This window comes from Thamnophis elegans, chromosome 9 (assembly GCF_009769535.1).
Source record: "Thamnophis elegans isolate rThaEle1 chromosome 9, rThaEle1.pri, whole genome shotgun sequence".
Lineage (NCBI taxonomy): Eukaryota > Metazoa > Chordata > Lepidosauria > Squamata > Colubridae > Thamnophis > Thamnophis elegans.
The window spans coordinates 42,112,740-42,135,422 of record NC_045549.1 but is presented as its reverse complement, the minus strand read 5'-3'; the positions used below and the strand labels follow the sequence as shown (position 1 = coordinate 42,135,422).

The 22,683-nt window shown below is 47.0% G+C and overlaps 1 protein-coding gene across 12 annotated transcripts in view; it reads left to right on the top strand.

Moving 5' to 3' along the window:
* The first annotated feature begins 16,195 nt into the window (after window positions 1-16,195).
* The window catches only part of KIAA1109 (KIAA1109 ortholog), a 206,367-nt gene continuing 199,879 nt past the window's right edge, over window positions 16,196-22,683 (top strand). For 6 of the 12 annotated variants that reach the window (XM_032224441.1, XM_032224447.1, XM_032224445.1 and 3 more), the window contains exon 1: window positions 16,198-16,363. The gene's annotated coding sequence lies outside the window, so the exon portion shown is untranslated. The other 6 variants (XM_032224439.1, XM_032224444.1, XM_032224438.1 and 3 more) reach the window with 3 other exon arrangements.

Here is a 22,683-nt window from a genome sequence, read left to right as displayed (position 1 = left end):
CTTACCTGAACGTCTAGTCTCTGTAGCATAGGAGGGAGGGGCTACAACCGGGTTTGTGACAGCCTGATTGGTCCAGAGACTGAGGGATTTTGTTTTAATATCAGCTCCTTTCCCTCCTGGCTCCCAGTTTCACAAGGTCGAATGGAACATCTGATATCTTTACGTAAGGAATAACGCTCCAACAAACCACAACAAGAAAGAAGAACACCCACAACAACAACTCCGACCACCCCAACCCCTGCTAATGACCTAGGGCGGGAAATGTAGCCCCTCCCTCCTATGCTACAGAGAACAGACGTTCAGGTAAGGACCAACATTCTTTTTCCTGTGGCTCCAGAGGGAGGGGCTACAACCGGGACATATCCAAGCTAGGTTCCAGGGCAGGAAGAAGATCCCGGGGGAGGGGAGGTCGCCACCTGTTGAAGCACCCTATGGCCGAAGGCCGTGTCTGCCGAAACGAAGCAATCCAGGCAATAGTGCCTAATGAACAGAGAGGGGGAGGCCCAGGTGGTCGCCCGACAAATATCTGCCAGGGGGCCCTAGTAGCCCAGGCCACTGTAGTAGCTGCACTCCTGGTGGAGTGGGCCGTGATACCTTGAGGAGTAGCCTGGTTACTGGCCTGGTAGGCCTCTCTGATGGCTTGCCTCACCCACCTGCCAATGATGGCAGAGGAGACCCTGGCCCCCAAGGAACTAGTCTGAAATGACAAGAACAAGGCTTCTGACTGCCTAAATTCGGACGTACGCCTGAGATAAATGCTTAGGGCACGGCTTATGTCCAGACAGTGCCACAGCACCTCCCTCTCATGAGTCGGAGAGAGACACAAGTTGGGAAGGATAAGTTCCTGAGATCTGTGAAAAAGGAATTGACCTTCGTGAGGAAGGTCAGGTCAAGCCACAGGACAACTCTGTCCTGATGGAACTGACACAAGTCCTCCTTGGACAACAGTGCGCCCAACTCGGAGATGCGTCTGGCTGAAGTTACAGCCACCAGAAAAATGACCTTCAGAGTCAGGAACCTTAGGTGTACCGACCTCAGAGGGAAGGCCCCATGTGTGGAACCTGTGCACTGGAGGGGGACAGAGGTTAGCAGCCCCTTTCACGAACCGTTTCACCAGGGAGGACTGCACTAGCATTCCTGAATCTTCCCCCACCAGAACCGAGGAGAGGGCTGCTGCCTGTCTACGCAAGGTGTTGTGGGAGAGACCACGGTCCAGACCATGTTGCAAAAATTCTAGAACCTGAGCTACCGAAGAGGAGGCCGGGATGATCTGGAACCTACTACACCAGGAAGCGAATGCTGACCACATTGAATTGTAAATCCGAGTGGTAGAGGGATGCCTGGCAGCCTCGATGGTGGAGATGACCTTGGCCGAGAGAGAGGCATCCCTTAGCAGGCACCACTTAAGTGTCAGGCGGTCAGCTGGAGCCACTGGGGCTCCGGATGGACTAGGATCCCCTGACACAGGGTGACTTCCTCCCGGGGAATCCTCCAAGGGGAAGATATGGACATCAATACCAGATCCGTGAACAAAGGATGGCGTAGCCAGTAGGGAGCTACCAGAATGACGTGAGCCCCCTCCAACTCTATCTTCCTCAGGGTCCCCTGGATGAGAGGAATGGGAGGAAAAGCATAGAGAAGGCCTGGAGGCCACGGACTCCGAAGAGCGTCCGTGCCCTCCACGTTGCGGGAGAAGAAACAAGGGAGCTGGGAGTTGCTCGGGCTGGCAAACAAGTCCACCCGAGGATGGCCGAATCGAAGGCAGATTCTGTGGAATATCTCTGGATCCAGCTGCCACTCGCTGTGATCCACTGTCATCCGGCTCAGCCAGTCGGCCTGGTGATTGGCCACTCCCGAGATGTGTTCTGAGAGGATGGAGGACAGGTTCCTCTCTGCCCAGAGTCTGAGTCTGTGAGCCACAGGCTCCTGGAATGGGTCCCCCTTTGGTGATTTATGTCAGCCTTGGCCGCCACGTTGTCCATCAGGAGCAGGACATGCCGATGGAGGATGGAGTCCCGAAAGTGAAGCAGCGTAAGGCAGGCCGTCTTCAACTCCAGCCAATTGATGTTGTGGCGCAGGTCGAACTTCGACCAACGACCCTGCACCAGGCTGGACCCCATCACTGCCCCCCAGCCGAATAGGCTGACATCCGTTGTTATGGAGACGCGATCGGGCTCCCAGAATTTGGCCCCATGGTTCAAGGACGGGGACAGCCACCACCTGAGGGACCAGCGGAGTTCCTGAGAGAGTTGAATGGAGACCGGGGAGTTGCTCATCCACCGCCTCTGGTATGGGATGAGAGTCCATTGTAGCGTCCTGGAGTGCAGGCGGCCCACGGGACGATCCCTATGCAAGACACCATCTTGCCCAGCAATTGCGCCAACGTCAGGATGGAACCTGGCTGACTTGCGCGGATGTGTCGCACCAAGGCTTGAAGACTTGAAAGACGTTCTGGTGAGAGGCGCACCAAGCCCGTCACCGAATCTATCACCGTGCCCAAGTGCAGGATCTTTGTCGACGGCGAGAGGTGACTCTTGGGGAAGTTGATGGAGAACCCCAGGGACTGCAGCGACTGGACGGTGAATTGTAGGTCCGAGGATGCCTGTGTGCAGGACTGGGCCAGGATGAGCACATCGTCCAAGTAGCAATAGAGCCTCACCGGGAGCATAGGTGAGCCGCCATCACCGCCAGGACCTTCATGAACATTTGGGGGGCTGAGGCTAGACCAAAGGGGAGAGCCCTGTACTGGAAGTGCCGGTCCCTGTGGGAGAAGCGGGGAAATTTGCGATGGGACTGCTGAATTGGAATGTGAAGGTATGCTTCTGTCAGATGTATGGATGCCATGAAGTCCCCCCACCGGATGCCCAGCAGTATGGACTTGAGGGATGACATTTGAAGCACCTGTAAACCAAGTAGGAGTTCAGGCGTTAAGTCTAAAATTGCCCTCCACCCCAGGATCTCTTTGGAACTACAAACAGGTGTGAGTAGACCCCTTGATCCTGTTCCTCCTTGGGAACCGATTCAACTGCCCAAATGTCCAGCAGGTGTTGGATTGCCTGGAGCATTAGGCGCCACTTTTCCTGATCCCTGGAGAGCGGGAACGTCTGAAGGAGCGTCGGGGGAGGACAGAGGAACTCCATCTGGAGTCCCTCCCTGACAGTAGATCTGACCAATGCATCCAAAGTCATCTGATCCCACTGGTCCACGAAGGATGCCAGGTGGCCGCCGATGGGGAGACTCGGGTTTGAATCATTTCCCCCTGCGGAAGGAGCAGCTGCCCCGCACACCCCCCACGAAAGAGCCTCTTAGACTGGCCCTGGTACCTATTCCTATCCTGATAGAAAGGCTGTTGGTTCTGCCTATCATAGGGGGTGTACCTCTGTTGGCGACAGTCTTGGTCAGGACCCCTGAAAGAGGAAGAGGGTCTATGGTAGGAAGGCGGACGGCCGTCCGGCTTCTTGGTGTTCGAAGGAAGGACATTCTTTTTGTCCTTATTCTTGACTAAAATGGGGTCGAGGGACGCTCCGAAAAGGTCAGGACCCGAGAAAGGAGTCGCCGCCAGATTCCATTTGGACTTATTGTCCATCTGCCAATTACAAAGCCAAAGGAGCCTTCTGGCCGTCACAGAAGTGGAAAGAGCCCTGGATGCGAATGTAATGGAATCCAGGGTGGCGTCCGCCGAGAATTGAGTGGCTGCAATGATCTTGGTAGATCCTGATGAAGGCGCTCATCTTGGATCGGGATGCGATCCTGGAGCTGGTGAAGCCACATGACCGTCGTGCGGTTGAAATACGATGCTGCTGCGGCCGCTTTGATGGCCCAGGCAGAAGCTGTGAAGTTCTTACGCAAGGTAAGCTCAGCACACTTGTCCTCCAGCTTCAACTTGTCTGCCACATCCCCTGAGACCACTGTGGAAGCACTGGCTAACAGAGAGACTGGGGCATCCACCATAGGGAGTTGCAAGGCCTTAATAAAGGCCTGCTCCATATTGTTGTATCGTTTATCGTTACCCACGGGAAGGCCTGGCCCACTGATTCTGAACTACCTCCAGGAAGAGGGGAGGAGCAGGAACCTCCTCCTTATCCGTATTGGGGTTAATAAACATAGCTAAGTTTGGGTCCCTGTGTTGGGAAACCGGGGGAGCCCCTGTGCCAATCTGAGTAGTCTTCTTGGCCTTGTGCAGCATAGGCTTAAAGGCCGGGGGAGGGAAAAGCCCCGGAAAGGCTGGGGCCTCTGAGGGGGCAGCGTCCTCATCCTCTGAGAACCCCAGGTCAGGGTGTGCCACCTCCCTCAAGATGGAGCCTTCGCTGACAACTGAGTAGGAAGGAGGCCTGGCACTATCATGTCTGGTGGAAAAGGAGGACTTCTGCCTGACCTCTGGCGCAGACCTAGGACCCCCATGAGTGTCGTCTCTCTGAGACATGCCAGAAGAAATGCCCTTTGAGATGGCTATCGAGATGAGCCTCCTAATACTGTCTGGTAATTGCTCTAACTCCTCCAGTTCCTCCTCTGAAGGGCCCCTCGAAGGAGGCCCCCTAGGATAGGGTGACCAGACATCCCGCATTTGGCGGGACAGGCACGCCTTCTCATAATTTTTCCCACGTCCCGGGCCATTCCCAAAAGATTCCGCTTAATTTTGGCGGCTTGACTCGCTCCCCCGCCCATCCGTTGCCGCTCGCATGGGCGGGGTAGCATAGCGAGTGAGTGGGCGGATGGGCAGGGGAGCGAGCTCGCCTTTCCAGCTCCACTTCCGGACAAGCCGTGGGAAAGCCTTCGCGAAAAGAGCCACCTGGGGCCGCTGCTTCTTCTCTGAACTCAGAGTAAGTTACCGGCAGGGCGAGTGAGCGGGTGGATGGTGGTGGGATCGCCGCCCGCTGCACTGCAGCTGACTCACCCCAGGCCGGCTGGGCTGGGAGGCTTTGGGTGTACGGGCGGGAAGAGCGTGGAGGAAGGCAGAGCGGCGCTCGACTCAACTCTGCTACTTCTGCTGGAGGAGCCCCTAGATAGGGAAGGCGGGTGGCGGGGCGAAGCAAGGGAGCGCAAGTGGCGGATCCTGGGCTCATATGCAGATGGAGCTCTACAGGCACAGGAGCGCTGGAAAAGTGCTCCGCTCATGCACCCACCGGGACAGAGCACGCTGGCTCGCTTGCTCCAGCCCTGCCTGCCGGCATGCTAAAGTGCCGGCATGACTTTGAAGTGCTGGCTTGCCGCTTGCCTTCCACGTTGGCCCGCGCGGAAGGCAATCCAGCCCTTCAAAGTCATGCTGGCAGTTTAGAACTTGGCCGCCGTTCAGCGAAACATTTTTTGCTGAATGGCGGCCGAGGGGCATGCTAAAGTGCCGGCATGACTTTGAAGTGCTGGCTTGCCGCTTGCCTTCCACGTCGGCCCGCGCGGAAGGCAATCCATCCCTTCAAAGTCATGCCGAACCGCTCTCTTCGGTTCGCTAGGACGTGCTGGTTTCGTCTATTTCGGTAAACGCGGTGACACTAACTGCGCCGACAGAAGCTACTGGTTGGCGTGGGAGGACCCGGCTATCTTGCCTCCACGGCTTTCGTTGACGCCGTTGTGGTGGTTATAGCCCCCATGCTTGAGAATTTATGATGTATTAATGAGTTATTGCAGTGGTACCTCCCCCTCCTCCGCTAGAAACACTTCAGCTGGGCAGGCAGGGGTGCTGGGCTTTGCCGGCTTCAGCTTAGCCGCAGCGTCGGTCAGCAAATTTTAAGAAGAGGCACTGGACAGCCACTTGTCTAAAATGGATAGGATCTCCTGCTTGAGGGGGGGAAGGACTAGAAGACCTCCAAGGTCCCCTCCAGCTCAATTCTGATTTGACCAGAGCCCTGGTCAACAGTTGCAACACCGACATTGTGGAATGAGGGTTGCAATGGCCATTGCAAGCCACTAAATGGACTTTCCAGCCCCTGTTGTCTTTCTTAGAGAAGAATGCAGAATACCGGAGCTGGAGGTCATCTAATCACCAGTTATTGTTTTATTTCATTTTTCATTTTCATTTTATACAATCACTTATATGCTGTGCATTAAAAAAAAAATCCACCATAAAAAACCAACATAACACTTCAATCCCCCATACATCCTTTCTTCTCCCCCTCCAACTTTCATTTCTCCCCTCCAACATTCCCCTCTTCTACTTCCCTTCCCCCTCAGACATCTCCCCTTCCCTCCATCTCACCCTCCTTACATTCCCCTCTCACTCCCTCTTTACTTCTCCCTCTTCTTTCCCTCGACTCCTCACTTTGGTGTATCTCTACAATTCATTAATCTATTCAGTTTATATTTTGCACTAAAATTAAGAAAAATAAAAAAAGAGAAAATAAAAGAGAAAAAGAAAAAAAAAGAAAAGAGAGCAACAGTATACAAGTGCATTCTTATTGTTCTGAGAATTGAAACTGTATTTCCACCCTCCCCATCCCCCCCCCGATAGACCCCCCTCCCTAACCCCCTTACGACTTCCCAGGTCCCATACTCGGCATAATTCTTTATCAAGCACTGGGGTATATTAAAACCAGCTAACTTTAAAGTTAAAAGATAAAAGATAAAGGAAAAACAAAAAAAGAGAAATAGTAAAATAAAAATAAAAAGAAAAACAAGACACACACACAGAAAAGGAAAAACAGGAAAAATCAATAAACCCACTACATTAACACAGCTTCCCATCATCTTTAAATCTTAAACAATGTACCTCATTCCTAATTTCAGTTATTTTATTACTTGCAGGATTTCAAACTATATTGGAACCAAGTAAGTTAGTCAAATGGAATTCTCCAACTAAGGGTCTTATTACTTTATCTATATATCCAAACCTTTAATTTATCTCTTTTTTATCCAAATATCCAAACCTTTCTATAAAGCCATTAGACTCAAGTACTTCTTTCATTTTTCATTTCCAACACCTCCCATCCTGCCCTTACCCCACATCCACATATAAATTTTATACCTTCCACCCTGCCTTTACCCGTGTCCACATATATATTTTATCCTCATCCATTGCTCCTCTCATATTTACTCCACCTTCCTGGAGACTCTCCGACTAATCTTTCTTAACCTTATATTCAAATAGCAATTCATACAAAAATCAGCTTACATTCTGACTCAGAGTAATCTAATTGAACTTTCGCTACCCTTCCATCTCCCCCGCACCTCCCAACTCCGTTCGTCCCAAACCACAACTCAAGAAAATCACGATCTCCGCTCTCCTCGCCTGTAAAGATAATTCATGCGCAATTTAAGTTAGAGTTCAAACGAATCTTATATACAATATATGTCCAAAATCAGCAGCGCTTCTTTCAGTCTCCATATCTCATCATCGATATACAGCTTTGCTATTTTATACCAGACAGGAATCATGAAATTTTATTCGAACTAAAAATTTGAAAAGTATTTTAAAAGCATCGCTGGATCTTTATTCTTTACTCTTCTGCCCTTCCGGAAGAGGAAAGCAACGCCCTCCGCTTTGTAGCCACGTGTCCCGCTGCTTATCTTCTCCTTCTCCTTGTCTCTCTCCAAGTCCGGATGAATCAGGAAGTCCCGCCTTCAGAATCTTGTAATAAAAATCTCGGGCTTCACAAACAGAATTAAGACGATGTTTTTGATTCTCAAATGTGACTGTAATGCCAGCTGGGACTTCCCATTTATATTGTATCTGAGAATTTCTGAGTTCTTCAGTTAAGAAAGTGTAGTCTCTCCTTGCTCTTAATATTTGAGATGGTATTTCTTTAAAAACAATCAAGTCCTGTCCATCAATTCTCAGCCTCTTATTGTAAAGCTTCTGTATTATCACATTTCTGGATTCCCTTGTGGTGAAATATATAATTATATCCCTCGGAAGCTGTCGCTGTTTTGCTACACACGAGTTCTGGCGGTAAATTTTTTGAATCTGCCAATCAAAGTTAAGTCCCGGACTTCCCACCGAACGACTAAGAGCCTCAAAAAAGGTCTGTTTCAAATTCTCCTGTTCCTTTTCACGCAGTCCTCTAACTCTTATTGCAAACGCAGTCTTATTATAATTTATCATGACAAGTTGTTTTTGAGCATTTTCAATTTCCTGTTGTAACGTTTGAATTTTGGATGTCAAATTAGAGTTGGTTTCTTCCAAAAGTTCCAATTTATCCTCCATTCCGGCAATATAGTCTGTCATAACTGTCATAATTCCGATCATATCCTCCTTTGTTTGAGCAATTTTAGCATCAAATTTATCATATAAATCCGATATAAGTTGATTAATTTCCTGTCTGAAATTGTTAAGGGTTTCGAAAAGAAATTCTTGCGTTAACAAATCTCCAGTAGAGGGCGTAGGAGGCAAGGGCAGCGACTTTATAGCAATTTCTTGAGATGTGTTATTAAGGAAGCGCTTCTGCTTCGATTTGGGAGCCATTCTAAAAAAATAAAAAAATAAAAAAACGAGCAATCAAACAAGCCAACAAACAAAGTCTCTGCTCCCCTCAGTTTTAGATGGGATACTATTTGTAATCTTTTAACAGTTGATACGGAGAAGTCTTCAGGAGAGTAGGGCTGATTGAGTACGTCACATCAAACGCAAAAGCTATAAAATCGCCATCTTGTGACGCAGCTAGACAAAGAAGCCTTTTACAAAATTGAAGCTGATATTTTGAATAGTAATAGAAGAGATTTCTCAGGAATGGTCCCCGCTCGGATTGATTTTAAATAGCTTAGCTTTGTCCTGAGGGGGGGGCAACCTGCCTAGAGCTGCAAAAAAAAAAGCAGCTGAGAAGAACTGGCTGGAGTAAAAGCTCAGCTATTGTTGAACCTCTTCTCCATTCACAGCGAAGAAAAAAGCTGTGAATTACAAAGAGATCCTAACGACTGAACTTCTCCCTGCCCCTTTCTGCCAGAAAGGGGAGATATCTATAGATCTTATAAGATATACAGACCAGAACTCTGAGAGGAGCTCCGTTGAGCTCCCGTCGGCGACAGGCTCCTCCCCCAGAAGTCCGAGGTCATCTAATCCAACCCCCTGCTCAAGCAGGAGACCTGATACCATCTTATCTTTTTCAAAACCTCCTGTGATGGATCACCCACAACTTCTGGAGGGAAGCCGTTCCACTGGTTAATTGTCCTCACTGTCAGGAAATTTCTCCTTAGTTCTAGGTTGCTTCTCTCCCTGGTTAGTTTCCATCAATTGCTTCTTGTCCTTCAGGGGCTTTGGAGAATAGGTTGACCCCTTCTTCTTTGGGGCAGCCCCTCAAATATTGGAAGACTGCCATCATGTCACTCCTAGATCTTCTTTTCTATAGACTAGAAATCCACAATTCCTGCAACTCTTCTTCATATATTTTATCCTCTGGTCCCCTAATCATCTTTCTTTCTTTTCTCTGCACTCTTTCCACATCTTGAGACTGATTGATTGGTCGATCTCAGGTAGCTTCTATCCACCTCAAAGCCACAAAGTGTTTCCTCCAGGCTCTTATCACAGATCACTTATGTTACTAACTTATCAGCTGCAGTTATTCACTTAAGAACTGTGGCAAGAAAGGTGGTATAATGGGCTTAGTGACCAAAGTTACAATGGCATTGTAAAAAGTGACTTTCACACTTAGCGACCATTTTCACACTTAGCGACCGTTGCAGCATCCTCATGGTCACGTGATCAAAATTTTGATGTTTGGCAACAGTTACAATTTATATTTGTAAATTGTAGTTATGTTGAAATAAAAAAAATTACAATACTATTTTTGCATTATATGAAAATTTTTGTTGTTCGGTATAAAATTTTCAATCAAGCCCCCCTCCCTCGGTCAAAGGTGCCCCTCTTTACCAATCTGAAAATCTGGTCACCTTACCCTAGGAGCCAGTTGAGCAGGGGGCAAGAAGTCACGAGAGCCCCCTCCCCTGGATTCTCCAGCCTCCTCCTATAAGCCCTGGGCGAGATGGAAGGGGGAAGAGAAGTCACTCCCTCCTGTTCCTGGCAGGGGAGATGGAGGGGGAAGAAGGACTGAACCCCCTTGCAGGGGAACCAGAGGCTTGGGACCTAGCCCCAATGGGAGATCTGGACCTCGAGGGGGAATCAGGCCTACTAGCCTCACCCCGCTTTTCAGCCCTGGCCACCTGTTTTTCTAGGGCCTGATGACTCCTGGACTCATCCCTGGCTGTGGCCCTGGAAGGCCGCTCTTCAGAAGTGTGCCTGACCAACGCCGCTCTGGGCCTAAGCCCTCCCCAGGCGTCCTCTACCAGATCCCCTTGGGCCCTGTCTGGGTTAGTCTAGGCCATGACTCACTCACGTGTCTTCTGGCCTCGGCCTGGGGATCCTTGCCTTGCAAGGTCTTCAGATGCAGGCCCAGGAGCGAGCTGCCTGGTCTCTTCAGGCCCACGAGGCTGATCCAAGATGGCCACTCCAAAATGGCCAAATCAAAATGGCGACTATTGTAACTTAAGAATGAAGACAGAGGCTCTGGTTCGGTAACGCTGTAACCAATTTAATATAACAGTAACTATTAACAAAGTATCTAAGGAAGACCGGCTGTGAGCACGGTAAACAATTGTAACAACGATTAGACCGGTAGTCTGTGGAGAAGAAGCAGTGAAGCAGTTCCAGGTAGACTGGTATGTTCGGCTGCCAGTTGAAGAATCAGTTGACAGTTGGAAGAGCCTGCCTTTTATATACCAGCAGCTCGGCAACTGACAGGCGCGTCTGATTGGCTAAGACGCGCCTGGCTGCTACCGAGCTGTCATTCGTAACTGCGAGGACTTTCTTTCAGTATACAACACTTCTTCCCCCCCAGCTGTGCGCATGCTTGATGCTTGCGCACGCGTATTCTTCTAAATAGGCAGGAGAACGGCGGACACGCCCCGAACGCCGCAATTGGATTGCAGGCGGATCCTCAAGAAGACGTCCCTGTCTGAGCTCCTCCCTTCGGGGAGTGAAGCTCCAGGTGACGTCTGATGGTCCTGAATCCCTGAGTGGAAAATTGCAACTGTATGGTAAGGGGGCGCGGCCGAGGATGGTGTCGGATTGTAGGTGGCCTCTGAGTGGGTTGGACTAGTGCTATATTGACCTAAGGGGTTTGCGAGAACGGATTGAGAAGGAATAACTAACTCATCAGGGTTTTCTCCCCTCGATGATAACAATGTGCTAGGCTGGCCTGAATTGGAGAAGGCTGGAGTGTTTTGATTATTAAATTGCGATTGCGGTTTCAGGGCTGGCCGAGCTGCGTCTACACCAGACCCTTGCGTGTCGGCTTGAGGAGTAGATCCGGATGCCTTTCGTTGCCTTAACTGATCCAGGTGCCTCCTCCAGGTGGATCCATCTGGTATTCGAGCCCTGTAGGAAATGGGTCCTGTTACTTCAGTGATAACTGCAGGAACCCATCTAGTTTCCCCTCCGTAATTCCTAGCCCAAACTAGGTCCCCTGGCTTGAAAGTGCGGGAGGGAGTTGGATGCCCCAGGTTGCCAGACTGAATTCCTGAATAGACGGGATGCAATCTATCCAGGGTGGTCCGCAGGCGCCTGCCCATCAGCATCTCCGCGGGGCTTTTCTGTGTCAGGGGGCAGGGAGTGGAATGCTGTGCCAGTAAGTACGCATCCACCCTTGCCTGCCAGTCCCCTCGGTTTAGCCGGCCCAAAGCCTCCTTGGCCGATCTAACCGCCCTTTCCGCTCGGCCATTGCTGGCCGGATGGTAAGGGGCAACCAGTGCATGGCGGACCCCTTGCTCGGCCAGGAAGGTTTGAAACGTTGTGGACGTGAATTGCGGGCCGTTGTCGGACACTACTGTGTCCGGCAACCCATGGGTTGCGAACAAACGTTGCAAAGCTCGCACAGTACTGTCAGATGTGGTGGAGTGCATGAGCAATACTTCCACCCATCGAGAGTACGCGTCCACAACTATGAGAAAGACCTGTCCGTGGAAGGGGCCAGCAGTCTAAATGTATTCTTGACCATGGTCCACGAGGCATCTCCCATTCCCGGGAGGGAGAGGAAGGAGGGGATGGTCGGGACTGCTGGCATGTTTCGCATTTGGCGACCCAGGCTTCGATATCAGTATCTAATCCTGGCCACCAAACGAAACTGCGAGCAAGAGCTTTCATTCTGCTGACTCCAGGATGATTTTCATGAAGGCATTGCAAGATCTGTTGTTGGAGGACCGTTGGGATGACCACACGGTCGCCCCACAACAGACAGCCTGAATGAATGGAAAGCTCTAACTGTCTGTTTTTGAAATGTTTGAACTGCGGAGGTAAGGCACCCGCAGGCCAGCCTCTCAGGACCCAATTCAATAGTTGTGACAATGTAGGGTCAGACCGAGAGTGGGCAGCCACGTCTGTAGCTGTCAAAGGCAACTCCAGCTGTGCAATTGCCAGGACTGAAAGGCAAGGAACTGCTTTAACTTCCTTGTCCGGAAGTGGGCAGCGACTAAGGGCATCTGCATGCCCTATTTGCTTGCCCGGACGGTAGCGTAAGGCGTAGGAGTACACCGCTAAGAACTCCGTCCAGCGGGTCATCCTTGGGGACAGGATAGGAGGGGTCGGCCTATCACCAGCCAGAAGCCCAAGGAGTGGCTTATGATCCGTGAATAGGGTGAAATGCTACCCATATAAGTAATCATGGAACTTTTTAATTCCTGACACTGCAGCCAGAGCCTCCTTGTCAATCTGGCTGTAGTTCCTCTCTGCTGAGGACAGTGTCCGGGAGTAAAAAGCTATGGGAGCTTCTGAGCCATTGGGCAGGACGTGGCTCAGAACAGCCCCCAAACCCACGGGGGAGGCATCACAGGCTAGAGTCAGGGGCATCTTGTCGCTATATTGCACTAAGACTGCCTCTGACGTCAGCAGGGATTTGACAGCCGCGAACGCATGCACTTCGCGGCTGCCCCATTGCCAAGGCGCGGATCGGTCGAGCAACCGATGTAGCGGCTCGGCTAGTGATGCCTTGTGGGGAATGAAAGGCGCGTAGAAATTTAAAAGCCCCAGGAACGATTGTAGCTGCGCCTTCGATGTAGGAGCAGGAGCGTTCCTGATGGCTGCCAATTTAGAAGGGGTAGGGTGGATTCCCTGGGCATCAATTGTGAAACCCAGGAAGTCCACTTGGGGCACAGCAAAGAAACATTTGCTGCGTTTTAATTTGAGTCCTGCGCCCCTGAAACGGTCGAGGACTTTCCTTAATACTTTGATGAGGTCTGAGCGGCTGTTTGCAGCGATCAGGACGTCATCAAAGTACGGTACCACGCCAGGGAGCCCATGGAGCAGCCGCTCCATGAGGCTCTGGAAAATCCCCGGGGCAACGGATACGCCGAATTGGAGGCGGCGACAATGGAAAGCCCCCCGGTGGGTGACGATGGTTTGGGCAGTCGCCGCATCGTCATCCACAGGAAGCTGCTGGTAGGCCTGCGCCATATCCAGTTTGGCGAAAATACAGCCCTGCCCCAAGAAATGGAGCAGGTGCTGCACCACAGGGACTGGATAGGGGTTTGCCTGAAGGCCAAGGTTGATGGTCGACTTATAGTCGGCGCAGATCCTAATGGAGCCGTCGGCCTTCACAGGAATGACAATGGGGGTTTCCCATCGTGAATGGTCGACGGGCTCCAGTATGCCCTGCGCCACAAGCTTGTCGAGCTCGGCTTCAACCTTAGGCCTTAAGGCAAAAGGCACCCTGAGGGCCTTCAGTCTGATTGGGGCAACCTGGGGATCCAAGTTGAGGGAAATAGGGCTGCCCTTGTATTGGCCCAGCTGCCCATCGAATATGTCAGCGTAGTCTGACAAGACTGCTGCCACATCAGAAGGCGTGTCCGCAGTGAAATGAATTCCCTGTAGGGAAAGACCCAATGGGGTAAACCATTCTAACCCTAAAATTGAGGGTAAGGGTTTCAGGACAATTAATGCAGGTAAAATGGCGCAATGCCTGCCATATGAAACCCTTAAGTCGTAGGAGCCGAGAATGGCAATGTTGGATCCCTGATAATCCCTTAGGATGGCATCAGGGGGTGACAGATGGCAGCGTTTTACATGGGGGCACAACAGGGAAAATTTGTCCCAAGACAGTAGCGATTTGGAGGATCCGGAGTCCACTTCCATTTTGCATGGTTGACCTTCAATCAGTGGGGTTATAAAGATTTTGTCCGTACCCTCTGAGGATGAGTTGATTAGATGTCAGGAAGAGGTGAGGAATCTTGAGTGACGTTAAAACAGTCTTCTTGTTGCTGTGTAGGCTTGCGGGGCTGAGAACTTCTTGGAGGAGGTGGAGGACCATAAGGTGGCGGTGGTTCAATAGCCGCAGCAGGAACAGGCAGGGAGGCTCTGCAGACTTGGGCTAGGTGTCCCTTCTTCCCGCAGCGGCGGCAAACCGCTGCCTTAAAGGGACAGGTCGCTCGGGCGTGCGCTCCGCCGCAGCCAAGGCAGGTAGAAGAGCTTGCAAGAGGCTGGCTGATGGCTTGAGTTGAACGAGGTTGCTGACGGCGGGGCTGTGCCCCAAGTCTGTCCACTTGGAATTGGCGTAAGTGATCTGGCAGAGGAGCGAGTTCATCAATGAGATTTGTGATGTAAGATGGTTGTTGCAGAGGAGGCGGTGCCAAAGCGGTTGAGGCTTGCGCGGCGGGTAAACCGCCAGTAACTGTCAATTGCGCGAGGTAGCGTTCGATTTCAGTTGATGAGGAATCTGCTAACTCTGCGGCGCGAGCCTCATCTATAGCGTATATCAATGTGACTTTAGGCTTACCTAAAAGTCTGCGCCTAAGGAAAATGTCTTTCAGGCCACAGACAAACTGTTCTGCTAGGTTTGCCTCCAAATCAGGAAACTCGCATTGCGCTGCGGCGACTCGCAGAGCCTGCAGAAATTGATTAACTGTTTCTGAAGGCTTTTGAACACGCCTGCGGTACGCAAAACGTCTTGCAATTTGCGAGGGAGTAGGAGCATAATACGCCTGGAGACCATCCGTTAGCTCCTGCCAGGATAGGTCGTAAACTGCTCTTGGAGCGGCAAAAGACCTTGCGGTGGCAAACATCTCTGGACCACAAGCAGTTAGGAAAAAACCACATTTTCTTGCTTGCGAGTAGCCCTGACGGTTATTCGCAATCAGGAAGCATTCAAATCTTTCAAAAACAGACAGCCAATCAGACGCGCCTGGCTGCTACCGAGCTGTCATTCGTAACTGCGAGGACTTTCTTTCAGTATACAACAGCGACCACCACATGGAGATGGTGGTCGCAAATGGTGCAAATGGTGGCTCTGAGGTTATTAGCCTCGCTACGAGCCCGGGTCTCCGACCTGCATGCCGCCTGGGGGAGCAAAAGGATCACCACATGCACTTGCTCTCTTCCCCCAGCTTCTCTCTTCCACCACGAGCCTCAGAATGCAGCCAAACAGTGGCGCGCGTTCCTGGCGCTGCCTCGATCACTCCAGGCCCGCCGGACAGCTGATGGCTATAAACACAGCATTTGCAATAGGCGCGGCTGCCGTAAAGCTCCCGAAGGTTGCAGACAGCGTGCCCAAGTCGCAGCGGCTTCTAAAAGCCCAAATGCGGTCTCCACTGAGCGCGGAGGGAAACGACCCCCCTCTGGAGGCTGCGGAAAGGTTCTACCACCCTCTCTAGCCACACTACAGATAAGAAGAACGAATTTACTCACAATTTAGAATGTCCAATTTCAAACAGCCAAATTATATTTTAGAAGAACAGAGACACTAGTACTAACACTAAGAACCTCAATTGGAGCCAAGCGATTGGACCAAAAGACTGAGGGAAACTGGGAGCCAGGAGGGAAAGGAGGTGATATTAAAGAAAAATTCCTCAGTCTCTGGACCAATCAGGCTGTCGCAAACCCATTGTAGCCCCTCCCTCCGAAGCTACAGGAGAACATGACACTTATGTGTACTGCAACCTTGTTACAATGGACATATATTTATCAGGGACTGGGATTGAATTTTCCTCAACTCTCTCTTCCTTACATTTCAGTAAACTAGGACTCTTTAATTTCTCTCTTTCAGCGCAGATCCAAAGTTCATTCACACTCCCTGGACGTTGCATAACTTATTTTGCGAGCCAAAGAAGAAAACTTCTGCGTTTACTCGGAAGTTCGGAACCTCGGGAAAGTCTGCTTTATTTTTCTATCTTCGTCGCATCAAAATTCCACGGAGGCGTCGCTTTCAAGGTTCACGTATGACGCGATTGGCTAGAGGTCGGTTTTTTTTTTTGGCCCGCCTTCTGCTTCCGACTGTAGACTGTTACCATTGCTCGGTGAAGCTGAGAGCGTTCCTGGGATTGGCAGAATGACATGGGAGGCCGGCTCGGGTGGAGTTTGCCGTTATTTGCAGGCGGCGTCGGTTGGGGAGGAGGCGCCGGGTTCCGGATTCGTAGTAAAGAACCGCAGAGGGGTTGGATGTAAACAGTAGACCATGGGGTAAGCCGGGGGAGCTGGGCCGTCTTGCGTGGGCTGCTCTGAACCGTCTTTCGTGCGCAGCGGCAGGTGGAGCGGCATAGCCGCCTCCTGGGTTTTCTAGGCTTCGGCCCCGGCCTTTTTCTTACGAGAGTGGCTGCCGGTGGAAGCGAAGAGGAAGATACACGGGCTCCGTTCGTCCGAGCGGAGGGGGCGTTGCTGCTGCTCGGAGTCCGGCCGCGACTCTCGCCATCCTCAGCCCTAATTAAGGCCGAGGTGGAAAGAGCCCCGGACCCGGTGGCGAAGTGGCTCTGGACGCGATGCGGCTGCTCGGGTGCTTTTGCCCTTTGAGATCGTGAATCCCGATCGCTCGCCGGACACTCCCACCCTCTGGGCAGGGCGCTGCTGATCGCTCAGGTAGCTCACATCCTCCCCCTCCTCCTCCTCCAGCAGCGCTCATTTTATACATGCGATCATTTGGAAGAGAGGCTGCGCTTGAAAAGACATAAAGACGGGGCACCCTGGTTTGGTGGAGTGAGGGAGAGGGGGGGGGAGCAGGCAGACCTTGATAAGGGCTTATTTCCTAAGGGAAGCCTTCCGTGTTGTGCTTCTTTCGAAGTCATTTACGTCTCTGCTCCGTTGGGCATATTCTGGTTGTCTGTTCTACAGTATGTGGTTTTTTTTCTTGCAGTTAAGTGGTCATACTGAAATCATGCTTTAATAAAATTTCGTTATTGAACTCGGTGCCCTTTGGCTGGTTTTGGACCAGATTTCCCATTTTGGCTGGGGTTGATGGCAATTGCAGCTCATAACATTCAGGTTTCTTTTAAGCACTGTCAAAGCAGAAAGTTAAAATATCTGATAACAGTGGAATATTTCACGTGATTTTTGAAAAAGAAAAGTAATCGGTAATGTGAATTTAGCTATGCACCGTGTGTATGGAATGGTGTGTCTTGATTTCAGTGAAACACAAATTAATGGAGAAATGAAAGTTCAACATCTGAGCATTTTTGGATTCCTAGTATCCATATAAGAGAGCTAGTTTGGTGTAGTGGTTAAGGCATCTAGTCTCGCCTTACATACAAAGCCAAATTGGATGATCTTGAGCCAGTCACTCACAGCCCTGCAAAGGAGGAAATAGCAAACCACTTTTGAAATCTTGCCAAGAAAACTACAGGGTTTTGCCAGGCAGAGTCAACACTGCATCCATACAAATAGTATATATATATATATAAGATAATATTTCACCCAGTTGAAGTTACTCCCAGACTCCGATAATAATTCTATTTCTTGGTTGGTTTCAGTTGGACAATTGCATTTATTTGTCTTTTAAAATATTTTCTTATACATTGCCACATGTATGTTTCTGTCCAGAAAGGTCTTTAAGGTGGCCTGAACTGGAAAATTTTACGAATTTCAAAGCATCAGATAAAACAACTATTGAAAGCATAACAAAAGGAATAATCAAAGCAGAAGACAATAATCTCATCAGTTTAAATTTAATTGGCATACTAAAAAAAAGTTTTGAATGCTATGTTTAAACTGAAACATAACTATATAGCAATATATTTCAGCCATGGTATTTTGTTCTTAGGTAACAGAATAAAGCAATATTTTAATTTATTTTCTTCATAGATTAAACTAAATTTATTGTGGCCATGTATCATCATATTTCAAGATTTTCTAACAAATCAATACACTACTATAAGGAAAAAATGAATTCTGACAAATAATGGAAGATTTTGCTAAATATAATGGTTTAAAAACAACAGGTTTTTCTGGTTTAAAATGAAAGTATATTGGACTATAATAAAGTATAGGATAGTAATATCTGGGATCTTGTATGTCTTTCAGTTATATCATGGGCTACAGATAATTCCATTTGTGATCTTGCAACTTCCCATATATTAGAAGGAAGTAATTGGTTGTGTTCTAAAATGTGAAATATAATCGTTGTAGCAGTGTTTCCTCAAAATGTTTATTGGAAATTTTTTATGGCAGGTATGTTTAAGATTGTAGTATATTTTTAGAGTTAATTTACGATGGACACTTGCTTTACTTTGCAGAAAACTCTATTTAATTAAGTGGAATTATTTTGGATATAATTGGTTCTTCTGCCTCTTTTGAGATAGAATGCATATTGTTTGAGAAAGATTGTATTGAATTATAATTATAATATACGTCAGAAAGAACTGGATTCTTTTTATTTGAGAGTAAATTAGGCTTCCATAAATTTGAAGTAGTTGATTCAGTTGCTGATGAAGAAAAAGGCTTATTCCACTTCAATTTTTTTAATGTTTACTTAAGATTTTTTAATATACAAAAGACCTTTGATTATTCAAGGATTATATTATAAAATACAGGTAGTCCTCAATTTATGAGCCCAAAATTTCTGTTGCTAAGTGAGATATTTGTTAAATGAGTTTTCCCCATTATACAACCTTTCTTGCAATAGTTCTTAAACGTAGTTGTTAAGTTAGTAACACAGTTAAGTGAACCCCCATTGACTTCTCCATTGACTTTGCTTGTCAGAAGTTTGCAAAGGGTGATCACATGAGCCCAGCACACTGCAACCATCATAAATATGAGTCAGTTGCCAAAGTCTGAATTTTGATCACGTGATCAAGGGGTAGCAGCCCGAAGTGTGAAAAATAGTCATAAATTACTTTTTTCAGTGCTGTTGTAACTTTGAACAGTCATTAAATGAAAAATCATAAGTTGAGGATTATAGTATGGTATCTAGTTTAGTTTTAGATTTCATAGTTTTGGACATAGGATTTGGTGTGGGTTGATGTGGAGATGATTTGATCCACTTCGTTGCTGAGATTGAGAGTAAAATGGGGGGGGGGAAGTGTTTTATAATCCTGGTATAGTTTAATGAAGGGGGGGAATATCTAAGGAAATAAGTATGAGGTTTGGGTTCTTTTTTATTTATGATTGTAAATTCTGATTTATAAAAAAATCTTGTAACTCACAATTTAGATTAATCCTACACTTTTAACATTTTAGCAAATGTTAGAAATCTGGTTTTTCTGTAGAGCATTTGAGGTTTAATGTCTTTACTATGCTGGACCATTTTTCATTTTTAACATTGATTTGTGATTTAAATTTTAATTTAATTTTAGTTTTTCTTAACATGGTTGATTTCAATTTATTGTGAAGTTGTTATACTATATTAGGTGTCTAAAGTTTGTGAAAGTGAGTTGGCTATAATTTCATAAATATGTTTGGGACAGATTGTGATAGTAGCCTGATAGTAGCAGAGGGAGCATTCATGTCAACTGTAGAAAGATAGACTGAAATATTGGTGTACAAAAAAGAAGGGGTTTGTGTGGAATGGGAGCTCATTTCCTGAATATGGTGAAATTATTTTTCTCCAGAGGTTTTCATATAAATATAAAAATATGAATTTATTAGTCTTTTTCTTCATCATTATTTCTACTGAATATTGTCATAGTGAAAAGATAAATATTATTCCAAAGTTACAGAATTATATATCACAGGATGAAAATAATCAATGCGGTTCCAAAAACATTGTCATATCACTTATAGAAAAAGAGATTGACAATACTGTAGTGAGGTTCAGCTGTGGGAAACTAATAGTCAATAAGGAATGAGATTTGGATTAGTAAGAGTTATTGGGAAAAGGTTAGCTTAACCTCACAACTATTTCAGTAAATACTTTGAGATTCCAAAGAGAAATGTCTGTATAAATTTATATATAAGTTCTTTGAAAACAACTGTTGGACACTTTATTATTCTGTGAACCAGCTTTCAGATTGTACTACTGATTTAACTTTCAGCATCTCACAAGAACACTTTGATAGAGTGAGCGATTGCTAAGTTTACTTTAAGAATAATGCTGTAGCTCATTAAAATCCAGTTATTGATACCTCTTTACAGTGCTGAATAAGTAAATGACTTAATGCTTTTTTTTGCCTGGTTGCTGCCATAATGGCACTTTTTGCAGCTCTCTGAGGAAAAATAGATCAGGTATGGAATTTCACTGAAGTTCAACTTTAGAACACCAGGAATCATTCAGTCTATTGAGAACACGATCACTTGTTAGAACTATTCACAATGCCTTCAGATCTAAAATTCATCTCATGCACATATCTGGTAGATCATCATGGCATGAAACACTGTGGTATTATATGGTTGCCATAGTGCACTTACTGTAGCCAACATTGCAAATGAGTTGAAAAAAAGTAAGAAAAGCTGAATATTTTAAAAGTTTGTACAAATGAGTCTCCCCGTTAAATCAGCTGCATCTTCTATTTATTGTTTTATTTATGAAATATATATGTTGCCTTATCTATCACAATTCTGGTTTCCTACAGAATCTAACAATTAAACAAATCTTAATACAACTCATAGAAGATTCAAAGTATACCGTATATACTCGAGTATAGGCCGACCCGAATATAAGCCGAGGCACCTAATTTTACCACAAAAAACTGGAAAAGTTATTGACTCGAGTATAAGCCTAGGGTGGGAAATGCAGCAGCTACCGGTAAATTTCAAAAATAAAAATAGATACCAATAATGTTTTTGAATATTTATTTCAAAGAAAAACAGTAAACTAGCGGTGTATTCAATGAAATACTTCACTCACCTCATGATGCTGATGTCCCGCTGTGATGATGATGTCCCGTGCAGCCGCGGGAGCGATGTCCCGCCTCCTATGACACACGGCACAGTGATTCCTATCATTGGATCACTGTACCAGAGGAGGTGGGACATCGCTATGTGGCTGCTTGCCATAACAAGGAGGAGGTGGGACATCGTTGCAGAGCGGCAGGAGGGGGAGGAAGGGGAATCGTAAGACAGCCCTGCATTACATTAGAACGTGAGGAGGGGGGATGGTGCGGTGCGCGCTGCGCGGCAAACTGACACAGAGGGAGGGGAAACTCACAGGGGCACTGGGCCATTCACGAGTGTCACCCAGCGGCATGGCCCCGCCCCTTTTTCTCCTCCATTTCGGGCAAATTTTTCACTGACTCGAGTATAAGCCGAGGCGGCTTTTTTCAGCCCAAAAAGTGGGCTGAAAAACTAGGCTTATACTCGAGTATATACAGTATTCATAATTTTTCTGGAATCAAAGACAAGCAGAGAGATAGCTGATGCTTTGGTGTTGATTGAATAACTTTGGATAATGAAAGTAAATAAAGTTCTGCACAGAGAATATTTCCACATTGGTTAATATTTGAACTACATAGAACTACATTTATAAATGAGGTTAATTGTTTTCTTTTGATTTGCACTGTTGGAAAAAAATGGAATTCTTAATCAATATTCTATTTTTTAAAAAAATGACATTTGGAGTAAGATAACAAACACAACCTACCCCCAGAAAATTTGTAAGCTGTTGAGAGACATTTTGGAGTCAGGCAGAATTAAAATCTAATAAATAAAAATACATTTTCCATAATGTTTTTGTAATGGCAAAATCAGGGTCTGCCTTTCTACTTACGTAAGAATAGGAGACGACACCTTTTCCAGAGGAGAAAGGTTTTTATTATTATTGAATGCATTCAAGAGACCAGTAGATTTTCACCTAACTGATCTGACTTAGGTACATTTTGACAGAGGTTTTATACCTTTGAAATGGTTATTGCAAATCATATAGACGTCATATAGGCGTGCACTAGTCCAGGTCATAACTTCTCACCTAAGTCAGCACAAGGTTATTTCGGGTAAATTACAAATATTTAAGGAAAATTACAATACATGATTCCCAAACCACAATAGGGAAGTAAAGTGAAACTAAAAGAGAAGTGAATCTTGGTTACTCATGCAGAAAAAGGAAAAGTCAGAACGCCACTCAGATATATTGCTAAAAATATGGCTAACCTATAGCTTGTTTACAAGTTGAACTTTGATTATCATAAACTGCGCTCTATGACTAAGATAATGTGGTTAGCTGCCCACCCAGTTTTTTCCTACTTGCGAAAAAACTATCTTCCTGTGTTTCAAGCAGAAAGAAATATGTTCCTTATTTCTTTTCTTTAGGTGAAAGAGCATAAGCAGAGTTTTAATTTTGAAGTTTTGAGTTAGAATAAGACAAGTAGCCTGATTAAGTATTGAGGGGTTCAGTGGTGGACCCCATGCTGTTTCATTTTAAAATGTGGTGTATCTTAGTCTTTGATCATACATATTGGTTTTTAAAGTAATATCTTTTCCAAGATAACTAACTCTATTTTCTCTGCTTTCCCTTGCATAGCTAAGTAGATTTTACCCCCTGTTGAGCTATTTTGATACTATATGTTCCTGATAGAAAAAGGAAGTAAATGAGGTATGTAAATGCCATGTAGCCTAAAGACTCTTAAAATAATTTCCTTTAG